The sequence below is a fragment of the Mauremys mutica genome, chromosome 3 (genome assembly GCF_020497125.1).
Source record: "Mauremys mutica isolate MM-2020 ecotype Southern chromosome 3, ASM2049712v1, whole genome shotgun sequence".
Taxonomy (NCBI): Eukaryota; Metazoa; Chordata; order Testudines; family Geoemydidae; genus Mauremys; species Mauremys mutica.
In genome coordinates, this window is record NC_059074.1 from 37,851,122 (window position 1) to 37,873,459 (window position 22,338).

The 22,338-nt window shown below is 40.3% G+C and overlaps 1 protein-coding gene across 1 annotated transcript in view; it reads left to right on the forward strand.

Annotated features, from left to right (window-relative positions):
* Window positions 1–22,338, forward strand: part of MYT1L (myelin transcription factor 1 like) — a 367,912-nt gene that overhangs the window by 97,754 nt on the left and 247,820 nt on the right. Inside the window, exons 3-4 of the mRNA XM_045010646.1 lie at window positions 3,310–3,401; window positions 4,064–4,178. The gene's annotated coding sequence lies outside the window, so the exon portion shown is untranslated. The remainder of the gene's footprint in view (window positions 1–3,309; window positions 3,402–4,063; window positions 4,179–22,338) is intronic.

Here is a 22,338-nt window from a genome sequence, read left to right on the forward strand (position 1 = left end):
CATTAATTTTAAATCCTTGTTTGGCAGCGACTGATTCTTTGAACCATTAATCATACCTAAGCTAAGCTTGACATCAAGAAAACACGCCCTTCAGTGCAAGGATGCTGATGCACTGTCTGCCTTTAATGTTGACAGTCTCAGAATTTCAGAGGGCACTGAATGTCAGCATTGGATGTCACCTTTCTCAGAAAAAGGGCATTCCTTGTGTTAATTCCTCCCATTTCAGATTGCCCATTTTAATTGTCCTCTTTCTGTGTTGTGCTGTGTGAGGCTGAGGCCTAGATTTGCCTCAAAAGTAGGATTGGCAGTAGCACTATTTATTGATGGTAAAAGGTAGATAAGCTGCAATGTAAAGGCTCACCAGCATTTATAGTCATCCACAGCTAGAAGTGTATTGCTTCTGTGGGTGGGTAGGACCCCAGCAATTCAGTGGAAGTTACTGTTTCTACTCTAAATAAATACTCTGTTTTGCAAATGGATTCAGTCCATCACATTCTGACTGAACAATAAGGCATCTGACTCCTTGTCACTTCTTATGTAAAGTATCCTTATGTTTGTTTCCAGAAGTGAAATCTCTGGGCTTGATCCTGTGTCTGCTGAAGTAACTGGCAGTCACTGATGTCAGCAAGAGTAGGATTGGCCACTGTGTTTTGATTCAGGCAGTGGCTGAGTAATCAAAGAGTTTGGATTTTGGTATCTGTAAATGTACATAAACTGTCCTCTTCTAAAGCCTACTTGTAATCACAAATACCGTGTGCATATTAGTATTAAACCTATTGGTTCTTTTTAATTACTTTATCTTATTGGAAATGGTTTCAATTATTTCACCTTTCCTCACAATAAATATTAAGCAAATGAAAATTACTACAATAAACAATCCAAGTAACCACTATAGCCGAGTGACTTGTCTACACTGAAAGGAGGCACACAACCCACTCAGGTATAGCAGGGATCCACATGAGATCTGTGTGCTACTGAACATATTCTGTTTGTTGCTTTGTTTCCTTCCTTCCTTCCTTCCTTCCTTCTCTTGATGAGTAATGAAACCTGCAGCTCCTATTGACTTCAGTGGGAATTGCAGCTCATCAGCATTAATCAGGATGTGGCTCTTTCAAGGGAGGTTTTCAAGGCACATTGAGCCCTGGGGCTTGTGCCACTATTTAAAAAAATAAATCTCTTGCTTGTAACAATAGATATCAAGTCCCAGTGTTTTCACCATACTTAGGTTATCACATCTCAGAGGCCAAGTCACTTAGTCTAGCCTTAAACATGCCTTTCTTAGGAGGTAGACAGTATAGATGGTCACTGCACTATAGGACACATTCTACTCTTACTTTTACACGAGAAACCTCTGTTTCTACCTCTGCAGAACTAATTTAAATTGCGTTTAGGTCACTGGAATGAGTGTTCAGTTCAGGATCAGAAAGCATTAAAAATGTATGTGCCAAGTTTTCAAAATTGCCATGCACAATTGCCCACCTACACTTGTATGAGTGTTCACCAAGCTGGCATCTAGGCATGTACTCGAATAATTATTTCCGCAGGGAAATACTTGCTCTGCACACACAGTTAAAGCAACTGCACATGCGATTATAGATAGTCACTTAGAGATAAGGCTTGAAAATGTGTGGCCAAGTACACAAAAGTCAGTGTTATGAGCCCCTTAGCTTCATGAAAACTAAATTTAAACTATGGTTTGATTTTCAAAGATGTTAGTGACTTAAGCAGCAGTCATGAGAGCTTAGTGCCTTTGAAAATTAGGCAATATTTTAAGAAAAAGGAAAAAAAGGGGTTTTGTTTTTAAAAGCAAGCAGTGAATTCTGTTTTATTGATCATGTGAATGATTATTTATATTTGTAATGGAAAGAAAACCCTTTTGGGATCAGTTTTTGCTTATGAGGGATACTGAGAGTGAAAGAGAGAAAGTGAATACTCATATGTTAAATTTTGCTGCAGAAGTCAAAGTTTAGCTGTCTGCTTTCTGCTTGAGTTGTCAGTAGTAATGAATAATGGATGTCATAGGGGGGTTGCCTTTACACTGCTATGGTTACAGTCTCTAGCTTTGGTGCTGAAGTGGAGGCACGACAAAAAGGGAAATTAATTCACAGCATAAACTCTGTAACGCCTGATCAGAAGTTGTAAATGATAAATATGCATTTCCTATATAAACAAAAATAAAAAAGTAGACAATACAAGCCATTTCACCGAGTTTCAATACTGCATTTATTGTATAAATATATTTTTTACCATGAGTTGAGAATATAATTGACTCATATGGCATGGTATTGTCATTCTCAGCATAGCACCACATCAGTTAAAAAAAAAAAGCCATATTAGGCTGAATCCTGTGTACATTAAACTTAAGAGAAGACTTTCACTAAGGTGAATGTGTAAAGGCTGAGTCAGGTCGTCATCAAGGCATTGTTATATGTAAGAGATTTTAAACCTCTTTTTCTTAATGCAGTAAACAAAAATGTTGAAATTAACAGTATTTTTATTTTTTAACAAAATATAGCTAAATGCTCGGGTTAATTTTCTACCCCAAAATGACGTTTTAAAAATATCCTGTGAGTCAAGACTTTAGGGATCTCATAAATAGTCCTTGCTCTCACGAGTAATGCCGAATATTCAATTGAGCTACTTATCTGACTGATTATTTGTGGGATCAGGCCTTTAAAAATGTAATTGCACTTATGAAGTAAATGCTGACTCTTTTGTGAATAGGACTTTCCCCTGAGTGAAACGGCAGAACCTTTCCATTTATATATATTCCTCATTTTTAAAGCACTATGAGTCTTCTGTTGTTATTTTTGCAACTCCCCCCACCAACAGGGAAATACCAAAGCTTGTTTTTACTATATTTTATATGCAACCTGTTTTGTTTATGAAAGAGTATTTTATCTTAGTTTAAGTCCCAGCTTTTAAGCTCTTCGAATATTACCTTGACTGAGAAGGAATATATAAGAAGTCTAGTACAGTATCTTTTAGAGGATTTATGGTAATGCTGCTGAATTTAGCTGATCATAAACAGCATGGTGAGCCCCTTAGGGTCTCTTCATTTTCCTGACACACTCCACTGCTGCCCCATTAACACTTCGTCTGTTATTGCCATATACTCAATTTAATGAGTATCTTTGAATTTGGAGCCCTACACAAGAAACAATAGCTGAAACAACTGATGCACCTACTGTAGCTTTCAATACAGTTTCTAATTCCTTCTCCTTGCTTTGGGTTTTTTTTAAGCAAAATGAGTAAGTTTTTAATCTTCAGCAATATTTCATTATATCATGAGTTTTTCTTTAATTACAGGAGACAGTAATGCCAAACAATGAATAATCGCTTCAAACATGACACTATATCTGCATTATAGCCGAACACATACTGAACATATGCTAGAGAAGGTATTTTCTTATCTTAAAATTAGTCCTATTAACAATAAATCTTTAATGTGAAAAAGATTACTAGAGTTATATTGTCAAAACAGAATATTATAGTGATACTAAGAAAACTCTAAAAACAACAGTGTTTGAGTCTGATTTCTGGTACCAGTGTGAATCCAAGTAACTTGTGTAAAAGGTAGAATCTGGCTTATGACATTATTAGATTTGATTTTATAAAACTGAATTTATCACACTGTTCTAAGTGCAACACATGTATAATTAACAGTACAATAAGCAATTAACACTTTTTCAGATAAAGGACTCTCCAAGATTTAAAACCTCAAATGCATTATAGGATTTAAATCCAATATTTTAATTTTTGTACTGGTTACTAACTGATCAGTTAAAGCAGTAAAATATTACAAAAGTCACCTTACATCTTTAATTTTACCAGATGGTCATTACGGGGCACAATAAAAGGCTTGAATAATTGAATAAATGTTTAGACCATTTTTATTCCAGTAAATTGTCTGCAGAAATCAGTTATCTATATTAAAAATGTATTCTAACGTGTATTTATTATAAACTTTAGTTTAAAAGATAAAAAAACACACGAGATTATCTCTTGTTTTTTTTTAAGCTTGCTGCCTTTTAGTGGAGTGTTGTTGTTTTTTTTCTTTTAGAAAATGAATCTGGAGGAAAATTGGTGAATCCAATCCAGTGGACCTACAAGCACCCTGACAGGCTCAGAAAGCAGAGTCTGGACCAAAGAGCAATTACCCCACCAAACGATTTCAGGTACAATTGACCTAAATATACCACTCTCTTAAGATTAGTGACAAGAGTTCATTTCCTGTAGTGCTTTTCCCATTTGCTACTCCTGGTAACCACTGTGATCTTATCTGCCTGGTGCTTCATGACTTCTGGGATGCAGTTAAGAGTTCTGTTGTGCATTCTCTTTAAACAGACAACTCATGCTAAAAAGAGCCATTTGCAGTTAAATTAGGTGATGCATATATTGTTCTTGCTGCTGAAGTTATATAGAGCAGGAAGGAGTGCCTGAATCCTTGTGGACCTGACTGCAATATAATTCTTTGATCTGTCAAATAAAAAAAGTGGTGCTAGTTATCCTAAAACAGACACAGATTTAAAAAAAAAATAGAACTGAGGATTCAACTTGCAGCAATGAATGGTTAGTAGTGTTTGCTAATTGTGTTCTTTTTATATTTATCAAACGTGACCTTCTTTAATGTCATTTCATTTCGAGCCTTCAGACAATCCATGCAGTTTTCCCATGGAAGGAAAAAGTCAATCCACTCTTCTAACTTAGCTTATGAATATACATGGATGCAACCAAACTGAAGTTAGACCCTGGTAATGTTACAGTATATTGCAATATTGGCACTTTAGGCGTCAGTTTTTAAAATCTGTACCTATGGACTTGTGCAAGATGCCAAATAAATCATTATCCCCCTGATTTGGAATATGGAGAAATATATGACAATCCCTTTGGAGTTCATTGGGGAAAAGTCCTAATTATTTTGTCTACAACCTACCCCAATTGTCTTTGTTATTAGTGAAATCCCTAGAATATATGGAAATTTGAGAAGTTAGTGTCAAGTTCCATGCACTTCAGCTTTTTGAGGGCTGCCTATGTACAAAGTTTTATGAAGAAGGTCACAATTGTTCTAATTATTTTCTTGTGTATTGGTTATGTTTTCCCAAGAGAACACCACAATAGTCATGTGCTTTATATGGGGAAAATACTCTGTTAATAGTGCTTTTCCCAGAGCTGTAAAAGGACCTCCTCCCCTGGTGTGTGTTAGAGGCCTCACAGTTTACTTGGAAACAGAGTAATGTTTATGCTTATACATTCAGTTGGTTTTATCTGATGCCAGTGGGCAACCCTGGTGAACTTAGGGAAATACTTCCAGGACTCTTGAAAAAACCCAAGAGAACTGTAAACATCATTGAAGTTTGTGAATTTCAAATTAAGCAGAAGGGGTGTTACATATTTTAACTTTGTAAAGAATGTACATAAGAATGATACTTGCCACTGCTATAGTGCTTTTTATCCATTGCTCCTGTGGCCCTCTACCAAGAAGTGTAAGTGTTGTTATCCCTATTTTACAGATGGGAAACTGAGGCACAGAAAGATGAGAGGTGGGATTCTCAAGGGGGACTTAGGCACTACAGTTCTTTCCCCCTTTTAACTTTTAGCCCAGTGCTTAGGGCACTCAAGTAGGATACAGGAGATCTGAATTCAATTCTCACTGCCACCTAATGTGGAGAAGGGATTTTAACTTGTCTCCCACATCCCAGGTGAATACTCTAAGCACTGGGCAATAGGATATGGTGCAGTGGAGGTTTCTCACTTTCCTGTTTAAGCTCTTCCATTTTTCATAAAGTACTTAAATATACATTGGGCCAGAGCAAGAATGAGAGTGACTCTATAAGCCAGTGGTTAAGGCCCTCACCGGAAAGGGAGGACACCAGGCTCCAGTTCTCCTACTTCAATAACAATTGAATTATTTATATACAGTAGAACAGCTTCAACGGGAGAGACTGAGAGAGACCTGCCCAGCGTATGCCACAGCCCAGTGTTTAGGGCTCTCTTTTGGGAAGCAGTGCTCTAACAATTGGGCTGAAAGTTTGAGGGGGTAACCACCTCCTCCTCCAGTCTTTTTGTGAGGGTTTAGACTTGCTCTGAGCACACCTACTGGATTGGACCCCAAAGAGAAGACAGGTGGTGGGAACGCCTATTTCGTGAATCCCACTGGGGCTGAGGCATGCGCTAGGTATTAAGCTATTAAGCAGAATTAGGACTGACGTGTCTGGTCCCATGTGGCCAGGTGCTGAAATTTAGAAAGCTAGGGACTTTAGGCATCTCCAGGGTTAGGTGGCAGCTGAGTGGACTTAGGTACTTTAAAATGGCAGTTAAGTGCCTACATCCCACTTGTGAATCCCACTCTTAGTGACTTACCCAAGGTCATATAGTTGGTGAATGGCAGAACTAGGGTTAGAATCTATGTGTCCCAACCTACATTGTGGTATCTTACCCACTAGAACAAACTTAAATAGGGTTTATGTTTACAGGAGGGTCCTATTAATTAGAGTAATGTTTATTAGAGTAATTTGAATAAATAAGCAAAGTAGCTGCCCCTCTGTACTGTGCTCTAGCTAGGCTTCAGTTGAAGTATGATCAGTTTTGTACTCCACATTTTAAAAAAATATATGGTTTGGAGGGAATTTAGAGGAAGGCAACCAACTACCAATAAATAACTAAAGTTTGAAATATAAAAACTTTAGGGAAAGGTTAGGAGAACTGGATTATTACAGCCTAGAGAAAAGACAAATTAAATAAAAATGGATCAATTATTTCTATTAGTCAGTGAGAAGAGAACAAGTGGTAATGGGATTAAGTTAGAGCAAGAAAAATTTAGATTAAATATTGGGAAAAATGTACCTTGTGACTTCTCCTCCCATCTACACTGGTATACTGGGGATACACAGCATATCAGAGAGGAAAATTTACCCTTTAGAATGTAACCAAAAGAAGAGTCAGGCAGTGGAACAGGCTGTGAAAGTGTGACTAAACTAGTCAAGGCATGACTAACCACTCACTTTGTCAGGATGGGTGAGGACAGAAGTGCTCTTTAGATTGCAAGTGGTCTGTGTCGTCCATCGTGGTGGTCTCCTGAATTAAACATTCTGAGAACCAAGCAGTGAGAGACTGTGCATTGGAAAGTTTGGTGGGTTCATGAGGGGATCTCTCTGTTTCAAAGTGATCTGCAGAATAAAAGCTCTAGAAAACCACTGGTTTAAGGAGTGAAGGAATTAATCGTGCCACAACACTGAGAAGACCTGAAGAAGAGCTCTGTGTGGCTTACAAGCTTCTCTCTCTCACCATCAGGACTTGGTACAATAAAAGACATTATCTCACCCACTTTGTCTCTATAACTCCAAGGGACAGACTAGATGACTCACAAGCAGTTGCTTTTGGCTCAAATGAGGTTGTATTGAAATATTTATGTTTTTTCCCCCCCAGTGTCTCAAACTTGCTTTCTGTATTTTACAAATGGAGCAGGTTCAGCTTGTCTCTTATTGACTCTGTTATAATTTTACAAGGGCCCAACCCTGCAACAACCCCACAGAAATATCAGTTGTTATATTTTTGCCTGAGTAAATAGCACTGCAGTAAAACCTGATCTCTGCAGTGCTACGTCAGACACCCATTTTGTCATAAAAATTGTTTTTAAGTTAAAAATATTTATGAAGCTTGAATACAAACAATGGATACATAAATACACAAATGAACAATAGGCTAGAATGGGAAAATAAATCAATTTAAAATTTAAGAATCGGCTCCTGCAAACCATTCTCACACAAGTACTTCTTACAAATGTAGCAGCCCCTTTGAGGAATGCTCACTAAATAATGGGGACCTTATTTTGAAGCTTATATTAGGGCCCATCTTGCAAGATGCTAAGCTAAGTACCTCCTGAAAAGTGCTGACATCTATATATCCTTTGATGATAATGCTCAGGAGGTGCTCAGCTCCTTATGGAATTATGTTCTTTAGAAACTAAAGTCATGATGGCAGGAACTGTGGGCCAGCTACAGTCCCTCTCCCTCCCCAACCCAGCTACATCCCCTTTGTACTGCCACAAAATGGCAAGAGACCATCAATATCATATAGGCTCTTTCAGTCAAGTAATTATAATAGTCAACTACCAATCGCAGTATCTATACATAATGGTGTACATTCTCACTTTGTGGATTCCGTTCTTCTCCCTTTGAAGTCAATGGGAGTTTAGTCAGTTTTCAGTAACTTCAGATATTTCATTAATAATCCAATCATCATCATTCTTCACTTCCCTCCTCTGCAGGGATGAATGGTGTGTACACCTCAATCACACCATGTATGTATATGGATAGTGATAGAAAAGTACGGCGGCAGAAATCAAAATATTGCATTGAGTTAGGTTAGCCAGATTCTTGCAAATATACTATCACGATGACAGGATCACATTAGCTGTTGGCAGGATGAGAAGTCTTCTTAATATCACCTTCTAAAAAAAGTGAGCGTTTAGTAATCAAAGCATCACACATTTCTAAATTTAGTGTTTATATATAACCACTGTAAATTTTAGTAGAGGAAATCATGATATAAAAACTGTATTTCTTTCTCTCTCTAAATTTCATTGGTTGCAAAAATGAGACACCAGGCTCTTTAAATTATAGTTCATAGACACCATCTCTGCTCCCATGGACAGGCATAGCTGTTTAGATCACATGAGCTAGTCAACTGTGATTGATCACAGGCTGCTGCTGCTGTTAGCAGGCTAAAGAGAGCAGTTATGTTGAAGCTAAAAACGTCAGGGAAGGGTCATATGTACCAATAAGAATTAGAAAAGAAAATGTTTCTAGTGTTTTCAAGGATATACAGCTCAGCCTGCTAGAAAATGTAATCTTTAAATCATCCTGAAAATTGTGTGGGATATAAAATCAAATTAAACCCAATATCAAAGGGTATGTTGCCTCACTGCATCTGGAGATATGTGTAAATTCCCACATATCCAGGTGAGAGCATAGCCCAAGAATATATTTTTAAGAACGCTGATGATGATAGTGCTGATATTTTACACAACACACACTTAGCATATTTTTCAGTGATTTTTTTTATTTTAAAAAGAAGAGATGAAAATTATTTAGGTTAGCCAGATCCATACAGTTTCATAATCTCTGTCCAATCAGCTCTTGCAACGTGATCAGACAGCATGCATTACACTATCCTCAAAGGACTCTTCTACTTTTATAAACATATTATTTGTATTATATTGATTTTTCAGTGAACAAAAAAATGCACATTTTAATTGCACTTCAGGTGAACCATCTCATGCTGCATTATTACTGCACCCAATACGTTTATTACAGTCACAGCAAATATAACAGACCTGTTCCAAGACATATCAAAGTCAATGGAAAGACTCCCATTGATTTAATGGGCTTTATCAAGATGTTCAAAGAATGCAGGATCAGCTCCATAATATATTGTTGACACACTAGAAAATTCATGTTAGTAGAATGTGGGACAACTCTCACTTATCAGAGACACCTTTTCCTGAGGAGCTCCTGGATCTATCATACTGGGAGGCCCAACACCCTCTCCCTCTGCCCTCCGCACCACAGTCCCAGAATCCACTGACTTTTAACTAATCACATTACTAGCTTTTAAGTACAATATCTCACGACGGTCTGCATGTGCCTCCTAAACAATTTCACTAACATAGCCTTGTGATTTCATTTCTCAGTCCCCAATCCCTGCTAGTAACTACAGAAATAAAGAAAAAGAGAATTAATTTACACTAGTAGAATAATACAAAATTGGTTTGCCTTCATCATTATTATTAGCATCAGAGTTTCATTCAGACCCCTGAAGGACACTGCTGTGCGAAGTGTGAGCAAATGGGTCTCATAAAACAGATATCTGTTCAGCTTCTTTGCTGTGGTCCTTTGCTTCACTTATCATCCACCAGCCGATTCAATGGGTGATCAGGGGAAGAAGAATATTGTTTGTTTATTTACTAAATTAAATCTAAAATTAACAAGTGAAGGCCAGTATAAAATACTTGAAGATAGAATTGGATTTTTACACACGGGGAAAAAAACGTTTGTAAAACCCCAGAACTCCACACACCAACCAGCCTTTGTCAGTTTCCTACTTGGGACTCTGGGTAGCACAGGAATCACAGCCTGGAGTAAGCAGGATGTTAGTGAGGCTAGAAAGTGCCAAAACATGCTGTTTCATGACCCACTAGAAAGATGCCAAAAATAATCTCAAACATACTTTAATAAAGAAATGCAGAAAACCAGAATTTGTAAATATGGGAGGCTGCATTGTCTCAAGTAGAGCAGGAAACTTAAAGCCAGGCCACCTGGGTTCTAATCTCTGCTCTGCCACAAAATTATTGTTGTTGATGTGGACAAGTTGCTTTGGCCAAGATCCATATTTAGGCATCTGAATAAATGGCCTGATTTCCACAAGTACCTACCACTCCCAACTGCCATTGATTCCTCTTATTTAAATGAGGATTTAGGTACCTAACATTAGACACCCTAGTTGCTTGCAAATGTTGGTCTTAATTTCTCTGTGCCTCAATTTCCCGATCAGTCAAATAATAAGTATAATACTTATCCACTTTTATTTAAAGTGCTTTGAAATCGTTGTATGAAAAGTGCTATATTAGTGCAAAGTAGCTAACTTTATCCTACTGTTAAGGGTAAAGGCAAATTCACAGTGCTGGAGCATGTTTGTTTCTTTGGTCTGAAAGCAATTTGCTATAGATAAAGTGTGATTCGGATGTCTGTGTTAAGTAGTTGTATTTAGCTTTAAAGATAGTGATACTGTGCTAAGTGAACTAGAACTTCCAAAATGCACTGCAAAATTATCAGGATCACTGAAGCACGATTGCTACTGTGTGTTTAGTCTGTAAAATAAGATTAGTGAAATAAAATATATGGCTGAAACAGAGATGTAAAGGGACAGGAATGGGAATAAGAAAATAGGTGTGAAATTTTATTCCGAGTTAAGTATATTATTTAAATTTGAAATCCCTTTGACATTGTGGCACTTTTGCATGTCTTCTATTGAGTATGTTATTGTTTGAGATAGTTAAAAGTTGCTAAGAAGTAAGGGGCTGCAAATCTGACAGAGGAGTGATGATTGTTGCAGACTGCAGAAATCCAAAGAAAAGCCAGTGTGAAGAAAAAATCAGGGTGAAAAGATATTGCTATGGCAACCAGTATTTTTTGCTTAAAAGTGCATATGAAAACAAAGCCGAGGTATCCCCAGTTTAAAAGGCAACATACAGTACATGATGCAAACAGACAAGACAACAATTTAACCTTCTGGAGTCTGTGGACATCTGTATACAGTACGTGCTCCCAAGCAACCACTCAGCTGGCTCTGTGGAAAATGTCAGTGTTCTTTATATGAATAAGAGATGGAAAAGCCTTGTAATATTAGGTCATTCTACCCATCCCTCCATGAGCAACATATATACTTTTGCTGCCCTTATGCACACTTTTGTATGCAGTGTTGTTGTAGTCATATAGGTCCCAGAATATTAGAGAGCAGGAGCGGCGCCAGGGTTTCTGGCGCCCTAGGCAAAATTTGGGGGGGCAGCATTTTGTGTGCTCCCCATGGGGCACGCGGGAGCTTCTGGTTCCGCTCCCATCGCACCGCCGAAGAAGGACCCTCCGCCGAAATGCTGCAGGCCACTGCCGCTCGATTGCCTGCCGCTGTTTTCCGCGGCACGTCAGCAGAAGGTCCTTCTTCGGCGATGCGACGGGAGCGGAACCGGAAGCTCCCGTGCGCCCCATGGGAAGCGCACAAAATGCCGCCACCCGAATCCTGGCGCCCTAGGCGACTGCCTAGGGGTCGCCTAATGGAAGCGCCGGCCTTGTTAGAGAGGCAAAGTGTGTGAGGTAATATATTGTATTGGACCAACTTCTATTGATGAGAGAGACAAGGTTTTGAGCGTACACAGAGCAGTGACACTTTGAGCTATTTTTCCAGACCTGAAGAAGAGCTCTGTGTAAGTTTGAAAGCTTGTATCTCTCATCAGCAGACGTTGGTCCAATAAAAGATACTACCTCACCCACTTGTCTCTCTTATGCACATTTGTCCATTTAAACTCAAATTGAAAAACAATTGTTTACAATTTATATTTACCTCAAACATGACTAAACAACAAAGTTAAAAAAGTAGTTAAAGGCAATTTAAAAACTGGAAGTTAAATTCCACTGAGGAAAATAGAAAGGAACATAAACTCTGGCAAGTCAAGTGTAAAAGTATAATTAGACAGGCCAAAAAAGAATTTGAAGAGCAAATAGCCAGACTTAAAAAAACTAACAGCAAAAAAAATTTTCAAGTACAGCCGAAGCAGGAAGCCTACCAAATCATCAGTGAGGCCACTGGACAATCGAGGTACTAAAGGAGCACTCAAGGAAGATAAGGCCATTGTGGAGAAGCTATATGAATTATTTGAATCAGTGTTCACTGCAGAGAATGTGAGGGAGATTCCCATACCTGAGCCATTCTTTTAAGGTGACAAATCTGAGGAAATGTCCCTGATTGAGGTGTCTGTAGAGGAGGTTTTCGAACAAACGGATAAATTAAACCATATAAGTCACCAGGACCAGATGTTGTTCCCCCAAGAATTCTGAAGGAACTCAAATATCAAATTGTAGAACTAAGAAGTGTGGTATGTAACCTATTATTTAAACCAGCTTCTGTATCAGATGACTGGAGGATAGCTAATGTGACACCATTTTTTTTAAAAAGCTCCAGAGGTGATCCTAGCAATTACAGGCTGGTAAGCCTGACTTCAGTACCAGGCAAAGTGGTTGAAACTATAGTAAAGAACAGAATTATCAGACACATAGATGCACATGATTTGCTGGGGGAAGAGTCAACATGTTTTTTGTAAAGGGAAATCAGGCCTTACCAATAGATTAGAATTCTTTGAGGGGGTCAACAAATATATGGACAAGGGTGGTCCAGTGGACATAGTGTACTTGGACTTTCAGAAATCTTTTGATAAGGTCCCTCATCAAAGATTCTTTAGCAAACTAAGCAGTCATGGGATATGAGGGAAGATCTTCGCAGGAATCAGTAACTGGTTAAAAGACAGGAAACAAAAGGCAGGAATAAAAGGTCAGTTTTCAGAATAGAGAGAGAATCATAGAATCATAGAATCTCAGGGTTGGAAGGGACCTCAGGAGGTCATCTAGTCCAACCCCCTGCTCAAAGCAGGACCAAACCCAACTAAATCATCCCAGCCAGGGCTTTGTCAAGCCTGACCTTAAAAAGCTCTAAGGAAGGAGATTCCGCTTCCCTAGGTAACCCATTCCAGTTCTTCACCACCCTACTAATGAAAAAGTTTTTCCTAATGTCCAACCTAAACCTCCCCCTCTGCAACTTGAGACCATTACTCCTTGTTCTTTCATCTTCTACCACTGAGAACAGTCTAGATCCATCCTCTTTGGAACTCCCTTTCAGGTAGTTGAAAGCAGCTATCAAATCCCCCCTCATTCTTCTCTTCTGCAGACTAAACAATCCCAGTTCCCTCAGCCTCTTCTCATAAGTCATGTGCTCCTGCCCCCTAATCATTTTTGTTACCCTCCGCTGGACTCTCTCCAATTTATCCACATCCTTCCTGTAGTGTGGGGCCCAAAACTGGACACAGTACTCCAAATGAGGCCTCACCAGTGCTGAGTAGAGGGGAATGATCACATCCCTCGATCTGCTGGAAATGCCCCTAAATAGCAGGTAAATAGCAGGTTCCCCGAAGGGGACCTGTGCTGTTCAACATATTCATAAATGAACTGGAAAGAGGGGTGAACAGGAAGGTGGCAAAATTTGCAGATGATAGAAAATTAGTCAAGGTAGTAGTAAATTACTCAAAGCAGACTGAAGAGTTACAAAGAGATCTCCTGGGGTGAAAGTAATATAAAATTATTACCGGTACAGGGACCTGGAGCAGGCCCCCAGAAAGGGCGTGGCCTCAGGTGGAAGGGGTGGGGTTGGGGGGGGTCAACCTCCCCCAGCCAGCCCATTTGCGCTGCCTGGCCTACGCCGGCCGGGGCTCCGGTGGCGATTTAAAAGGGCCTGGGGCTCTGGCCGCTGCTGCAGTAGCGGCCCTTTTAAATTGCCGGCCCCAGGGCAGCTGCTCTTTTTGCCCCCCTCACCCCCCCAGTTTGGAAGCCTGGAGGGGGGGCAAAATGAAATGTTTCAATACAAGAATATATTTCATTTGGACTGAAAATGTCAAAATAAAACACTTCTCTATTTCCAAATAATTTTTTTTCAGAACTTTCCAGTCTATGAAAAGTTTTGATATTTCAACTTTTCATCATCATTTGCGATGAAAACAATATTGAAATTCCAATATTTCCCATAAGATGGAAATTCATTTTGATTTTTGCTCAGCTCTAGTTTGGACTTACATTGGAGTTTTGTTTACCATAGAAAGCGGGGAATTTTCTTAATTTAGCTGGAGGATGATAAGGAGACTGGCAATAAATGCACCTGGTGTCAGAAGAAATACAACTGTGACATGAAAGGGATCTGAAACAGTGACCACATCACCACAACATCAGGGAAAAGCTCTGTGACACAGGTACTAGTGATAAGATTCCTCAGATCTGCTCTCCTCCAGGGAAGGGATCATGGAGGAGGTAACATGCCTCATAATGCAATGCAGTGGCTGATAGTTGCCATCCAGGAACAGCAGCTGCTTGCTGCGGCCTACTTATAGTAGGCAACAATCTTAGGAAAGCAGTAATACAGGATCCAGTTTGTTCTGCTTTGGTTACTACAGAGCCAGCAGGAGGTCTGATTAGCTGTCCAGCAACGCAGCAGATGTTCCAATAGGGCCAGAAACAAAATCTGCTGTTTACCACAGCTCACCATGTGGGATGCTTTTTGGATCTCCAGAGGACAGCCTGTGTTATAGGATTCCGGATGGGCCATTGAATTTTTGGCCTCTAATAGACTTAACATCACATGCACCCCTCCATACAACTAGTTGAGAGCCCACTTAGAGGAAAGAGGGAAGTTCTGACAGTTTGCTTTAGGTGGAGAAGACACAAGCACCAAAGATAGGATGATATTTTTTGTCCGAATTCAGTTCTCAGCACTGGAGTATAGTATTTTGGATAACTATTGTAACCTACCTGTAGAACCAGGCCAGGCCCAAGAACCCAAAGCCAAACAGTGGGAGGTGGAAACAGACCCATCTGCAGAAAGAGATGGATGACTTGACTGTAGGCTTGGATCCTCCAGATGCAGATAATTTCCAGTTTGGAGAATGAGCAGAAAGAGTTTGCATAGGTGGCTGGCAGAAAAGAAGAACCTCTCGATCAGATGAACAAAGAAGCAGAACTGTGCTGAAGTGAAGATGGAAGAGGAGGCAAAGATTGCCTTCCTAAACAGAACTCTGGTGGAGGAAGCTCTTGAGCAGAAGGTGGAGATGCAGCAGTTCAATAAACCACAACAGAGGTTGTGGACCTAGTGAGTCCCAAGGACAACACTGGGAGAAGCATTTATGAGATGGAGAAGTCCAAGTTTGCCCTGGAACAGCAAGTAGAGGAGATGAAGCAGAAAATGGATCCTGAGGCCAGCTAGTTCACAGAGGTTGATGAGGAGGGAATGTAGCTGTGCCCCCTGTTGCAGGAATAAGAGAGTCAGAGAAAAAGGGGGCCTGCCCAGCAGATGACCAAAGCTGAAAGGATCCTCAGTGAGAAGTTAGCTGCCTGTGGTGATGTCTCTCAGCTGAAGACAGAGGTAGAAATAGAGCTGTAAACTCAGGCAGAGGGGATCAAGCAGCAGCAGAAGTTGGCCCAGAAGGAGGCAGGTCATTTGTGAAAGCAGGTCAAAAAAGTTCAGCCAGTAGGTTGTGGAGCTCGTTCAGTGAATGTGACTATCTGTATCCTTCAGCATAAACAGAGGCTGCACACAAAACAGAATCTGCAGTTACGGCAATGCTCATGTAGGTAGCCACGAAACCAATGCTCTAATAAACAGGAAGGCCTGATTGACTTGGCCAATAAGGATTTGCTGCTTCTGAGAGAACCAAGCACCAAGGCCTGTAAGAAAAAAAAAATCTAGCTGAGGGAAAGCACCACTTAGATTTCCAGGTGGCTATAACAGATGATGATGAATAGGAAGAACTTTGTATCCACCTTCAGAACATTCAAGGAACATGGGAAGAAAGGTCACAGTATGCCAGCTTGGAAGTAGGCTGGAGGAACTGTGAACAGAGACTTGGGATACACAAGGTAGATGGAAAATATGAGGCTCTTGCAGAACCTGTCCAATGTTTATTATGGTAGTGCCTAGGGAATACCGGTAGATGTCCATTCAGGTCTAATTTTAAAGCCCAACCAGAACCTTATAACTCCACAGCTTACCCAAGACCGAGAGTGTCAAGTCATTTTCAGACCCAACCTGACCTGAACCCTACATTTCCCCCTTAACCTGTGTCAACACTGCCGCTGCTGCCTTGTCCTTGAGTCTCAGCCTTATGGGGGGCTTACTGTGCTACCCTGCAATACATCTCTGGCTGCCTCCTGCCCATGGGGTCAGCATGGGTGTGGCTGCATGCCGTGCTCCTGCTGGCCACTGCTGCCTTTGCACTGTGTGCTGTGGAGTGACAGGCACTGCGCCTCATCGGCACTCACTCTGCAGCACACAGTGAAGCGAGGTGGTCTTGGCTGAAAGGAGTGGGCCACGCAGTTGCAGCGAACCCACGGGCAGGAGCAGGTGAGCAGAGAGCAAACCCGAGAGCGTTGGGTTGTTTTCAGACCCTAATACTTGTATTCGGATCCCACTGGGTTTGGGTCAGGTTGCGAGGCTCCACTAGGGACCAAATGAGAATGGGGCCTCAGTGCTAGGCACTGTACAAACATGGAATAACACAGTCCCTGTCCCAAAGGGTTAACAATCCAATAGCACAGACACAGACGAGGTGAAAGGGGTAGAACACACAAGCAGAGTGAACAATGTGATGGCTGCAGAGATCATGTTAGTTCCATGATTTACTTATCTGATTGGTTTTTGGGTGGGTTTTGTGCTTGTCTGCTCCCTTCAGTGGAGATACTACCTGCACTGATGGAAGGGGTTCTCCAGTTGGCATAGGTAATCCACTTCCCCAAGAGGCGGTAGCTAGTCTGACAGAAGAATTCTCCTATCTTCTGCTGTTTACAAGGGGATTTAGATTGGCTTAACAATGCTGCTCAGGAGAGTGGATTTTTCACACCCCTGACAGACGTAGTTAAACCAACCTAATTTGCTAGTGTAGACCACACCTTAGTTAGGTGGGGATAAGGGAATGGAGAGGACAGGAGAGTCAGGACAGCTGAGGCTGAGATGAAGAGACTGTGTGGGAGGGGGCACAATGGCATTGGAGCTCATGCAGACAATCAGCACAGGGCCAGAGAAAATCCAGTCAAATATGTAAAAAATACTCCAGTGACATCATCAGTGTCCCTGGGTCCCTGCATGACCTGATTCTGCAGTTGCTCTGCTCGTTTGAGTGAGTGTCTGTCTGGCACCTCCCTGCATTTTCTGTCCCCAAGGCTATATGGCTGGGGAAAGAGGTGATGCTATATAAGGGTTCTCCTTGCACAGTTCTGGGTCCAGAGGTTTGGAGGCCCTGTCTGGGCCCCATTTTATCCTCTTTCCCCATCCCTCCACAATGCAGCAATACCTGCTTTAGCTACTGCTGTTGCTGATCTTACCAGCTTCTTTTGAACTGTTGTTTACCCCGAAAGGGATGGAATTTACCTGGTATAGGTTGAGGGTTAAAGCCACACCTGACAATGGAAAGAAGGTAAACCACTGTGACACAAAAGAAAACGGAGGCAGGATCCACAGAACCATAGGATGAGGTAAGATCTGTGTCAGTAGGCTTATAAAAACATATTTGTAGTTACTTCCAGAAGTCAAGATGACAGCATATAAGTATCATGTGAAGAAAGCTTACTTTATTCATTATTTTAAATGTGTAACAAATGCAAAGGGCAATCGTAGTTTGTCTGTCAGATTCTTGTTTTTTAGTTAATCTTTCAGGACAAAATATACTGTGGAATTTTACTGAGATTAAATCTAACACAGTGCAACCTATATTGGGCCAAACCTGAATTGTTCACAAGCAAGCGCACATGCAACCAAAGAAAATGTTTGATATTGATTAATCTAGTGTATAGTTTGATTCCTGTTTGTTTTGTCTGAACATCCCTTAAGGTCTCCTTGATTATTGGTCTGTCTCAGCACCATTCCCCAATAGTCTCACAGTAAAAAGGCCTAAGACTGGTTGATTCTATTCAAAACTGGCAGACTTCCCTCTTGTAACGTCACTCTCTATTAGCAAAACTGCAACTTCTCTGAATGGAGAAGAAAATGTTAGACCAAAGTAATTCTTTCCAGTCCTTCCCCTCCCATATTTGGAAAGTTTTGTGAGCCTTGGCAATACTCTACTTGGTGAGAAGGTCAATCACTACACCTCCTGTAATCCATTCAGTGAGATAAACATTTGAACTAAGGGCCAGATTTCAAAGGTATTTAAGCAGCTAAAGATGCAAATAGATGCTGGGTGGGATTTACAAAAGCAGCCAATCAGTTAAGTTGACTAACTTCCATTGAAATATCAGTGGGAGTTCAGTGCCTAACTTGCTTAGGCATTTTATAAACCCCACTCTGCACCTATTTATATCTTTAAGCACCTAAATGCCTTTGTACATCTAACCCTTAGTCTTATATTTAAAACTGATTTTTTTAAGCCGAGGAAATTTTGGATTCTTTAACAGTTACTGGTGAAAATGGTAAATTTTTAGCTGGATAACCCCTAGGGTGACATTGATATTCCACAGACTTCTTGAAGACTTTTGCAGATAAATTAATCATTCACTCCCCTTCAAAAATTTAATTTTTTAAATTTGGATTCAGCTCTCTTCCATTGGCTAGTCATAAGGCTTACATAGTGGGAGTACCTAGAAAAGATCTCAGTTTTTTTCTGTATCCCCCAGGCTATCTTGCTAAACAACAGTAATGGGAAACATATTGGCTAGGCTGCAGGATAAAATTTTTCCTGGCTTCACTAATCCAGGCCCTGCCAAGCTCATTTTGGGCAGCAAAGCCACAGGCAATCCCTGGAATCTTATTAAATATAAGTCAGCAGGCCAGTAACAAAACTGTAGAAGCACTGGTCATATTCATGAGGAGGACCACATGGAGTGGCTTTTAGGTTTGGAGAAAATGGACTAAGGGACAAATGTGACAGTGTGTAAAATTGCTTCCCAGGCTCCCCCCCAACCCTCATCAAAGGAAAACGCTCTCTCTCTCTCTCTCTCTCTCTCTTTCTCTCTCTCCCCACATTGATGAGGTAGTTGCTGAAGTTGTCCATTTTTCACTTGATTTTTGATTCAATTTTAGTGGCCTGACTTTCAGAGGTGGTGAGCAATTTATTGAAGTTAACGGAAATAAGTTGTGTCCCATACTTCTGAAAAGTCAGACCATAAATTCCTTGCTAATCTTACTTAGTTTGAATTTATTAAACAACAATGACTTGCAATAGGAAGCACAATGTCACGATATATATGAATATTCTTTTTACTTTACCAGTATATCTGTTCCTAAGCTTATGACAGTACAGGAAAATCTGGATACAAACTATATTTAACACATAAACAAGTTGTCTTTTGAATTGACTCTGGATAGATAAAATACAGGGTGTTTGAAATTAAATATTCTATCAAATCTTACAGGGATCTTAAACTACTGACTATTAAACACAAAAGTTTTACATTTAAAAAAAAAAAAAGGTTGTAAAGTCCAAGCACTCTAAAGTCAGGAAACGCCAGAATTAAGAGTACCCATGTTGCCCATTTTGTCCTCTTGTGCATGTGCATTATGATACAGTCTTTAATGACATGATTACATACTATTTTTGTTACCGGACACCTGGCCTTATTCAGTTCACAGGATGGTTCTGCTCTGGGGATGAATCAAGGTTTTATAGTGAAGGAGACTTGTCTGTGGGACCTCTGCTTCATTTGTTGCAGAAGCTGAAAGTAGTGTAGTGAAGGAGGCAGGGGATTGCAGGAAGAGAAAGGATAGTCTCATGGGAAAAGCAGTGGACAACTGGGTTCCATCCCTGCCTCTGCCACACAATTCCTGTTCTAGTTGTGGGGAAAAAATTGAAAACATGAACCCTTAAGGCTCAAAAACTCAGAGGGTAAATTACATTTTCTTTTTTCTTTCTTTCTTTTTTTATCTCATGATTTTTAGGATCTGACTCACGATTTTGAACACTTGGGTTTGGGAATATTGTCGAAGCCCACCTACCGAGATCAATGAGAGCTTCACTTATATAGTTGAGATCAGAATTTGGCCCTTACATTTAAGGTACAAGGAGCCTCCTTGCTATCACTTGTATGGCCCAAGGTCTGGCAGAGTTGCCATTCCTTTGCCACACCTTCTCTTACTCTGGGCTAGCCCCAACAAGTTCTTTCTAGCCCATAATAATAATAAAAATAAATAATAATAGGAGATATACCAATCTCCTAGAACTGGAAGGGACCTTGAAAGGTCATTGAGTCCAAGCCCCCTGCCTTCACTAGCAGGACCAATTTTTGTCCCAGATCCCTAAGTGGCCCCCTCAAGGATTGAGCTCACAACCCTGGGTTTAGCAGGCCAATGCTCAAACCACTGAGCTATCCCTCCCCCCTTTTATAAAGTACTTATATATTCTTTTTTTGGGGGTGGGGGGGAGAGGGGTGTTTGGTTTTTTTGTTTAAAAAGCCTCACACCTAATTTTTTAGCCATTTGACCTGAGTCTAGAAAGATGATTGCTCTGATTAAGAAAGATGGACCTGATGCTGCAACTGTTACTCATGTGAGTAATTCTTCATTGGCTGTTCCATTCATCAGTGCCAAGGAACCTCTGAAATTCAGCAAACGCTGTCCTTGTATTTCCTGAAGACTTGGAAGACAGAAATATATTTCCAGTTCATAGTGTAGCTGTAGGATGCTTTGGGGTTAGTCCATCAAAAATGTTGTTTATCTGTTTTGTTTGAGTGATGCATACATTTGTACTTGTGTTGCACAAAAACTAAACTTAAGTTGGAGACAATAAAATAAAACACCCACCCACATTTGGTTTTACCTTCATTCAAAGGGAGTATAGCAGTTGTGTTTTATTGGAGACATTTTCCATACCATGCATGCCTTTCGCTGTTCATGTATATGTATGGATTTAAACTTTTGCAAGGCAATTAATCTTTTTTAGTCTGATGCGGTGAGAATGATTCCCTTGCGTGATCAGGAGTCAGGAATTGATTACTGTGTTGTGAAGGGCAGAGGCTGCTAACTTCAGAAAACTGGCCTTTTTTTACCTAAATAAACAGCTGGGATTCTTTTTATGCTAGAGACTATGTAAGGTAGCATTTTAATAACTAATCTGTGTGCCATTCATTTAAGGTAATCATGAGCCAGTGGGATATCATTGAAAAGAAATCTTCACTGTACTACAATTGTTCCGACTCTGTTTTACAACTTTACTTTACAACAAAATTTACTTTTAAATATTGAGTCAGTAAAATACTTGCTGATATTCTATCTGCGATTACCAAACAATGTAGTTACCAAATCTGATCAGAGTCTGAGATTTAACATGTGTTTTGTTTTTAACTGCTTGAAAGAAAAATATTCTTCTTTACTTCTCAATCTATATGTTATGGGGTGGATCTATACTTAAAAGTTGCAGTAGCACAGAGAGGCAGTAGCTGAGTTGACAGGAGAAGTCCTTCCATCAACATAGCGCAGTCTACATCGAGCATTAGGTCGATTTAACTGAGTCACTCGGGTGTGGATTTTTACACCTCTGAGTGATGTAGTTATACCAACCTAATTTGTCCTGAGCCCCACTCTAGTGTCGTGGCACAAAGTGAACAGAAACCAGCTGGATATCCCCAGCCCGAGGTTCCTCCCAAGGTGTAAAGCCAGCTCCAAACACCATTTCCCCTGCATATCTCAGTGGTTATAGTGTGGAGGGGATGAGGCTTGTGTGAACTGCACTCCAGTAATCCCCTGATAACTATAGTTCTTTGGTGGCTGCAGGCAGCTGGCATAGATATGAGCAACTCCTACACTGTTCTTAGCTGTGTCAAGGTTGGTGCAGAACTGGCCCCAGAATCAGGGAGCTACCATCAATCCCTTGCAACCTCTCTGATGCATACAGCTAAGAATCTGGGTCCTATTTTTATTTATTTGTTCTTTTTGAAAATGGGCAAAAAGGAGTTTTTATATGGCATTGACATTATAAGAGCCCATACAGATTGAATGGAGAAGCCAATGAAATCCATCTATGAGAACAAAGATACCCAGCTCATT